Genomic DNA, 9,256 nt, shown 5'->3' with positions numbered 1-9,256 from the left:
ACCATTCTGCCACCTACAAAAAGTTAATGCTTTTTTGGGCTGGAGATGTATTCAAGCACACCTGCCTGGCAAGCACAAGATCCCAAGTTCGATCCCTAGTACCACACACACACAAAAAGTATACGCTTTTTAAACAAAAGATGAGTTCTTGAAAACACAATCTTGGGCTGGGTCAATAGTTCAGTGGAATAGTGCTTGCCTGGTAAGCACAAGGTCCTGAGTTCGATCCCTCAAAAAATTAAGAAAAAAAAAGTACTGGGGATCAAATTCGAGACCCTGCATTTGCAGCTGTGATATCTCCCTGGCCCTTAAAAACACTCATCTTAAGAAAAAACATTGAAAAGATCTCCAAAAACTAGAGTTGTCAATTAATAGTTAAAAAAAAAAAAGTGAACATTGTATACCAGACAGGTAGTACAAATGCAGTCACCATTAAGGTGTCTACACAAAATATCACTGACTCTAAGGAGTCCAAAATGATACCAATTCTCAATTATACCTAACCACTTCAACCCTATAACGTAGTCAAACATTACGCTAATTTTTTAACCATTCTGAGGATGGGCTTAAATACTAAAAACAAATCCAATAAAAATAGAAAGAAGGTAGCTGACTCACATTGTTATTGTCGAAAAGTAAGTGAGCAGAGAGGAGGGGGGGAGGGAAGGGGAAGGGGGGAGAGGGAGAGAGGGGGAGAGGGGGAGAGAGAGAGAGAGGATTAAAGTGAAACTGAGATTGATCTAACAGATGGCCTGTTGCTTTAAGTAAGAAACAATTTTAATTTCCAAAAGACTTTATTGAGTCACTGGCCAGACATGGTGGCACATGCCTGTAATACTAGCACTCAGGAGGTTGAGGCAAAATCACTTCGTTCAAGGTTAGCATGTGCTACCTAATGAAAACCTGTCTCAGGAAACAGACAAACAAACAAAAAACCTGAGACACTACTGAATTACAAAATTCTAATGGGTTTATTTTCAAGTCAATAGTTTTACTGTCAATATCCATAAGAACTAAAGTTATGTCCATGTAACAGATGCATTCTTTTTTCCTGATACAAAAGGACTTTAAGTTGGTAAAACAACACTGTGAATCACTAGTTCAAAATATTAAGAGCGACTCCCAATTTTAAAGGAAACAGCATTACAAGTTTTTTCTAGGCATATGTAATAATTACATTTATATCTGGAACGCAGGTAACCTTGCATCCACACACACAACCATATCCCTGTCTAATACACTACAAAAAAACGCAACTATAAAAGTTCCACAGCTAATGATTTTTTTTTTTTCTCCTTTTTTTGGTCTTTTTGAGACATGGTCTTGCTATGCAGTTCAGGTTAGCCTTGAACTCACTTTGCAGCTCAGGCTGGTCTCAAACTTGCAATGATCCTTCTGCCTTAGCCTCTGGATACACTGCCACCCAGCTCTGTAAGTGAATTTAAGGCGACTTGATGAGGGCCAGCCAGATACAGCGCAGGGACCAAAGTTTGATCCTGGCCTGCTGTAACAGCCCCACCCTCAGGGCACCCTGAAAAGGCAATTGAGACTGGGTGCGGTGGAGCACTCCTGTAATCCCAGCACTTGGGAAGCTGAAAACAGAAGGATCATTGAGTCTGATCTGTGTAGCAAGACCCTATAAACTCTGTAATAAATACATTAAAAAAAAAAAAAGCTTGGTAAATGATTTGGGAAAGAAATTATAAAAACTGGTAAAATGCTTGAGCTGTAGGATTATAAAACTTGCTTTATTCAACTTATATTTTATAAAATTGAAACAAAGCAACTTATATGAATGTGTGAGACTACTTAAGAGAATGCTAGTAACAGCTTAAAATTATCAATTATGTACAAATAAGTCTAAATAAACTATTTGCTTCCTTCGTAAATAGTACATGATAGTTTCAATCCAAGCACTACAAGAACTCTATATAGTAACTTCTCACAATTTTATTCATAAAACACTTGGAAATTTAAAAAAATAGGAATCAATGAATTCTTTAAAGTTTACTATTATTTTACCCAGTTGTGAAGGTCAAACAAGACTTTAATTCAACATATACTATAAACTACCTACCCAGGCTATAAAAACAAAAATGACCTATGTCTGCTCTCAGGAAACCACGCATACAATTGGATGGAACAAGAGTTATAATAGAGACATGTTCAAACAAGCTTTCACACAAAAAGGTGCTTTTGTTTTATTCATTCATTCATTTAAATGTATTTGGTACAGAGTCTCACTATGCAGCTCAGACTCACAGTTATCCTCCTATTTTCAGCCTCCCCAGTGCTGAGATTACATGCCAGGTCCTGGTGCTCTTAGCGTGTGTGTGTGTGTGTGTGTGTGTGTGTATGTAGGGAGGGTCTAGATGGTTTTAGCTTGGGGTGGGGGGTCCACTGGTCCAGCACAGCATGTGGTGCCAAGGATTGAACCTGTTTTACTGTTTTGAGACAGACTGCCTCTGAAATAGCTTTATAGCCCAGGTGGACCTCAAACTTATGGCATCCTGCCTCAGCCTCCTGAGTGCTGGGATTATAGGTACGTGCCACCACACTTGGCTAAATCTGGGGTCTTGCACTGAGGACTGACAAGACATAAGGCAGGCAGGAATACAGAGGGCAGTTCGGGCTACAAAAACATATACCAAGAGACAAGTTTATCAAAAAAGATGTTTTAGGACTGGGCTGAGTGGTTCTATAGGACTAGAGCAAAGATAAAAGAAACTGATTTAAGTTTGGACTCACAGCAACATGACCCAAAATATTTTCACATTTCTCAAAAATTCAAGCTCAATCCATAGGCAGAAAATCTGTTCTTTTTCAGCATGAACAATAAAAAAGCTTTCCTTTCATTCTGATGTTTTCTCTGTGCAACAGATGATAAGATTTCCCTGATAAAAACAACACCAGGAATAGATGGAAAACACATTTGGACAATTATGTCAATACAACAAAATGAAGACCTATATAGTATCAGGCTTTAAAAGTCAGCAAAGGAAAAAAAAAAAGTCAGCAAAGGGAACAACCTTCAAATTTGCAGTCTATTTTTTTTTTTATTCAGGAACGCCAGTGGCACAATTGGTTAGCACATGGTAATTTACATAAAACTTTCATACAGTAATACCTAAGGAATATGGTAGCACCTATCAAGATGACACTGTAGTAGTATGTCATTCATAAAAACAATGAATCTCCCTAAAGAGAGGAGGAAAGAAGAGTAATCAGACTACTCTCGGAGAACTTATCAGGATAGGATATACTAAAAGTTAGAAACAGATCAGAGACAATCATCTATGGAATATAAAGATGGCTACTCAATATAGAAAAAGACACATGGGCCTTGAAATCAAAGAGCTGCAGACGCTTTGGAGGTTGGCTATACCCAGGTAGGGTTTGAAAAATGAGAAGCAGCAAGGACAAACTCCTCTAGAAATGCTAACTCTTCAGAGTGGCAGGCAAATGAGACAAGGTTCAAAAATGACATTTTCTTTTTTTAAAGATGAAACTGTAAGTAGAAAAACAGCATGAACTATCAAGAGAGGGCCATCCAGACAGCTCAGTGGATTAAAGTGCCTGCTTAAGGAAAGGGACTGGTATTCCACACCTGACATACCATGCCAGCCCTAGCCCCACCCTCAGGGCAAACTGAGATTGAAACTGGGTATGGTGGTGCAAGCCTATAATCCCAGTGCTTGGGAGGCTGAAAACTGTAGGCTAAGAGTCCAATCCGTGTAGTGAGACCCTGCAGACCCCGTACTAAAAAAAAATTATGAAGAGCAATAACTTCAAAGGACAAGGACTGAAAGGCTTTTCAGTGGACTTGGTAACTAAGAAATTATTAACGATCACAAAAGTCTCATAACAGTTAAGTAACATTAAAAATCGAGTTTCTTAGTTGTATTAGCTACAATTCAAATACTTAATAGGTACATGTGATTGTGGCTATCACAACAAACAGCAGCTCAAGATACCAAATGTTTAAGCCATACATTCTGTTGGACAGAGGTCAATCTACATTCTTATTGTCAAACATGATGAGACAAACAGTAAGTATCAAGGGTCTAATAACTTAATGCAGGGGCCAGGGAGATGGCTCAGTGGAATAAGCGTTCAATCCCTGGTTTAAAAAAAAAAAAAAAAAACAACTAACACAAGAGATTTGCCAAAGCCAATGACCAAGCCAAAACCCTGAGGAATATATGACATGGATAAAACAAAAATATAACTATACTTCTCAAGTCTTTTGGAGGAATCAGATTCAAGAAACCACATGATACTAAAAAATTTAGGTAACAGGGGGGCTGGATATGAGCAAAATATATTAGACATTTAGAACCCTCTCCAAGGACAAATGGGTGATAAAGGGTAAAAATTATCAAAGTATGCTAAGCACGTGTATGAAAACACCAAAGTGAAACTCACTAATCTGCATAATCATAAAAAGGTGGAAAAAAAAGGTGGATAAAAATCAAAACATACATTTAAATATAGTGTATAGAAAAACAAACCAAATTCTCTCCAGAATACAGCATATGCCTTCACTAAAACAAAACAAAACAAACACCCAAACTACTGGCCAAACAGCTGAGTGGATTAAAGCACTTGCTTAGGCAGACACAGGGACTGGAGGTTCGATACCCCCCTGCCATGCCTGCCATGCCAGCCATGCCAGCCATGCCGGCCAGGTCCCACCCCCGGGGCAGGCTGAGACAGTGACTGAGACTGGGAGTGGTGCTGCCTGCCTGTAATCCTAGCACTTGGGAGGCTTAAACAGGAGGATCACTACTACGAGTCCGATCTACATAGTGAGACCCTATACTAGATAAAAAATAAAAATTAAACCACCCAAATACCTACTTATCAAGAGATAGACAGAAAAAAACAAATCATATCTAACAGTAGAAGAGTCAGTAGCAAAAAAAAAAAAAAAAAAAAGGCAGAGTGGCAGTGAATTAGGGTATGCAAAGACTCTTAATGAAGTGACTTCAGACTCCACTAGAAATGCCCTATAAAAGTAATGCAAAAAGTCTAATCTATAAAGGGAGATAACTTTTTAGATATAAGGAAAATGGAAAAAAATACTAGCAGTGCCCAAATCCACAGGTATTTACTTACAAGCAAGAACTAGGTTCAATATTAGACTTATTTGAAAAAATGAATGGTAATCAATTTAGAAATATGCACATTCAGAAGAAAAAAGATTTAAGGATACTTTTTAATGTAGTCAAAAGAACCCTCTGGTATGACCAAAAAAAAGAAATTTCTCTAAATACAAGTCTCATTACTATCCACAATGAAGTTGTGAATCTTTACACAAAAACTTAGCACAAAAGCAAGAAGTACTTCAAAAATTAAAAATGAACTGAATACACTGCAAAACTTCCCCCTTGTGAGAAAATGGCACATCAAGTAAAAGATTAATATATTATTTTAATGATTTAATTTATTGAAGCATTTGACCAAAATCTTCATACTAAACAGAAAATACATTACTTTCAAGTATGGAATATTAGTCTAGCATGTGTAATGCCCTGAATTCAATTCCAGGACCCTGAAAAATATTTACAGTAGCTGAGGGTGGCTGCCCATGCCAGCACTCAGGAGGCTAAAGTATCACTCTTCAACTCACCAAAACCTATGTGACATGAACAAAGCAGCTACAAAGTAGAAATTTCCATGTTTAAATAATTTGATTTGGTCCAAATCAAATTAGATTTTGAGGGCCAATGTATTGTACTCTACTTTTTCAAAGTAATCAATGTTGCCATTTTAACAGTTACACAAAAAGGAACTCTCATAATTACATAAAAAAAATAAAACTCAAGTTCTGGAAAATTGGGCCCAGGGAAGATGGCTCAGTGGAATAGTCGCTTCCCTGGCAAGTGCAAGGGCCTGAGTTCAATCCCTGGTTCCGCCAAAAAAAAAAAAAAAAAAGCTTTAGAAAGTGAAGTTTGGAATGTGAGCTTTAATTAAGAGTTTCAGGAGTAGGAATAAAAACCTATCCCAAGTCACCTTAAAAGGAGCTATAAGCTTCAGAGAATGCTGCCTGTCACCCTGTTTCAATTTCCCCAGTTCTTTCCCATTATAATCCATCTATTCAAATCAATGGGCACATACTCTATAAATGTGGATGATTCTGCAGTTACTCTTCAAAAATCAGTTATTAAAGGACAAATACCTTATGTTTTCTCTTCACCCTAGCCAAAATATCTTAGAAGACACTTTACAAGCACTGTTTTTCTTTTGGTTACCAGAACTGAGTAGTTCTTTTTTTGGTACCAGGAATCGAATTCATGACCAGGAAGGTGCTGTGTTACTGAGGTATATTCCCAGATAGAATACATCATTTTGCAAAAGATGTTTAGTTAAGTCATGCTCTCTTTTATATTGTTTTTTCAACCACACAAATCCTAAAAATGAGTTTAATAAAATTCATCACTAACACCTAAAGTCAATGTGAACGCTACTCCTTAAACTGAAAAAAACAAACAAACAATCAAATAAAGTTTACCAATGAGCTACCACAGGACACTTCATTGGGATGACCACTGCAGTATCTAAGACAGTATTGTCCAAGGCTGTGAAGACAGTATTGTACAAGACTGTGATGGTGAGCTTTTTAGAGCATTCATTGCTACAAATAGCCTGCTGCAGCACAAGTGTCACAGGTTCACCACCACTAATCTAAGGTAACCATGGCTGCAAGTAATTACTAAAACACAGTATTCAACATTGGCTTGGCCATCTGTTGTTTCCTTTTGAGACAAGGTTTCGCTATGTAGTTGAGACTGGCCTTAAAACTCAAAACTGATTCTCCTGCCTTATGGCACTATGTCTAGTGCTTGTCTATTTATTATGAACAGTCTGAAATCTCCTGCTGGGTATTACTTGGATATTAAGTTAGCTACTTAATATGCAGACAAACCATAAGACTATCTACAAACTTGGGGTGACAAAGAATATTAAAACTCAAGAAAACATCAGTGCATAACCATTCTTATGGTCCCTAGTCCTAACAAAAACCAACTCACTGTTCCTTCCACCCTGTGTATAATCTCTCCAGACTTCCAGGTTACAGTATCTAAATTAAACCAATGTCTATTTAGAAATTTCATCTTCCAGGTCTCCTACTATTGCTCTGATTCAGGGTAACAGCGTCAAATAAGCTGTAGAAAGCATCTGAAATAATTCTAAGAGGCAGAAAACTTGGGAACCAATATTCTACACTTGTGCAGTTTTTAAATATTTGTCATCTACACTGAAAAATCTTGTGAATTGAAACATCCTGGTTATGGGATAGTACATTAGTACTTGGAGACTATCCCTGCAGCTGCTGTCATTTGAAGAACTAATGGCATTTCCCTTTCAAACTTTAAAGGAAGGAGCAACTAGAGACTAAAGGCTGCCAGATCTTACAGTAATTAGAAGACAACAGAAAACCTAATGATTTATTCTGTTACAGCTCATGGACTTAAGTGCTTTTACATAGTTTCAATGAACCACAACAATCTTAATGGAAGACACAAAAACAAGAGATTAGAGATGCCTATAGTGACATACCTACAAACATCACAGCCTGGACTTAAAGCACACAAAGACATTTACATAAATGGAAGAGGCATTTACTCATTGAAGATACAGGTAGCTATGTACATTCCCTGAATATTAACTGAAAATATTAGTAATACTCTTGGATAATACTGTCAACACCCTGTATCTCCTGAATTCATTATGTAAACACTAAAGAAGCTTGTTAAAAAATACAACATGACACAATTTTTATAAAAATGCTGCAATTCATAATTTTTTTAGTACCAAATAACTACCAAATGACTATGAAACCTAGTGATTAAATAAGGCTTCAGATAATTTTTTTTCCGAATTTCCTGTTTTTTTAAATGAACATGCATCAACAAAGACAAATTTTAGCAGAAGCAGCACTATATATGAGCATGCAGTAATTCCAATCTTACTTTGTAGAAATTAGGGACATAAATTCTTTAGGGCTGAGAAATACACTGCAATGGAAAAGCATTTGCATAATCTTGAAGCCCCACCTTCAATCCCTGGTACTGCCTACCCCATAGAAAGAAATGCAACACTGGACTAATAAGGTGGTCAGTTTTCACAAGTGCACTGTTAGATTCAGCAGGCATAATATCACATGGTGCAAATATAAACACAAAATGTAACTAGTCCAAATGAAATGCCCTGAAAATTCCTATAAATGCAAATTACACAATGGATTTTATTTTATTGGGTTTTTTTTGGCAGAACTGGGAATTGAATTCAGACCCTTGTGCTTGCCAGACAAGCACTTATTCTACTGAACTATCTCCCCAGCACCCAGATTTTAAAAACTATGCTGGAAGCATGCGAAATCTTAAGTTTTAAAAGTATCAATGTATAGTTAAAATGAGTTTTTTAATATATTAGACTAAATCAAATACATTAATACTTCGTTTCATTGGTACTATTTAAAATAAGGCACCGGAGGGGCCAGGGAGATGGCTCAGTAGAATAAGCGCTGCCCTGGCAAGCGCAAGGACTTGAGTTCAAGCCCCGGTTCCGAAAAAAAAAAAAAAAAATTAAAAAGAAAATAAGGCACCAGAAAAGTACATATAGATTTTATCTGTATCTGACAGTACTGTGCTACAGCTGCTACTCTTGTGAAGCCCGCAGTGTGGTATCAACTAGGATATGGTTAAAAGGCAGATTCTTTGGCCTTACACAGACCTGCTAAACTGTGCATTTTTAGGAATCCCGAGGTTACCAGTATAGACATTCAAGTCTGAGAAGCACTATTCCATAAAATTACAGTTCCATTACTATTAAATCATAACCTTTGTATCTTTTGAAATCCATTTATTCATTGAAATGCTACAGGGTGTTAAGATACTGTTTTAGACAACAGGAATAAGTAGTGGACAAAATATTAACCCCATCACCTACTCTGGTGGCACATTATTCCACAAAAACGAAAAAGATTAAGATAGTTCCGCTTTAATGTTTTAAATGCGAATTGTTCAAACACTACGATGTATCAGAGAAAATAACTAATTTCCACTTCTAAATAATTTCATAAGAAATAACAATAGGGCTCAGTGGTCTAAAGAAACCTACTTAGAACAAGCTTAGCAAAAACAAAGGAACCGCGGTTCAATCCCCCAGCACCACGTGCCAGCCAGCCCCGCCCCCTGGTGGGCTGAGCTGGCCACACACACACACACACACACACACACAAAAAAAAAAA

At 37.2% G+C, this 9,256-nt stretch overlaps 1 protein-coding gene across 1 annotated transcript in view; it reads right to left on the bottom strand.

The window, feature by feature from the left end:
* Wac (WW domain containing adaptor with coiled-coil) overlaps positions 1 to 9,256 on the bottom strand; it is a 79,628-nt gene that overhangs the window by 62,113 nt on the left and 8,259 nt on the right.

Source organism: Octodon degus, unplaced genomic scaffold (genome assembly GCF_000260255.1).
Source record: "Octodon degus isolate 3935 unplaced genomic scaffold, OctDeg1.0 scaffold00144, whole genome shotgun sequence".
Taxonomy (NCBI): Eukaryota; Metazoa; Chordata; class Mammalia; order Rodentia; family Octodontidae; genus Octodon; species Octodon degus.
Note: the sequence above shows the minus strand (reverse complement) of the source record. Positions and strands in the feature narration are given on the sequence as shown.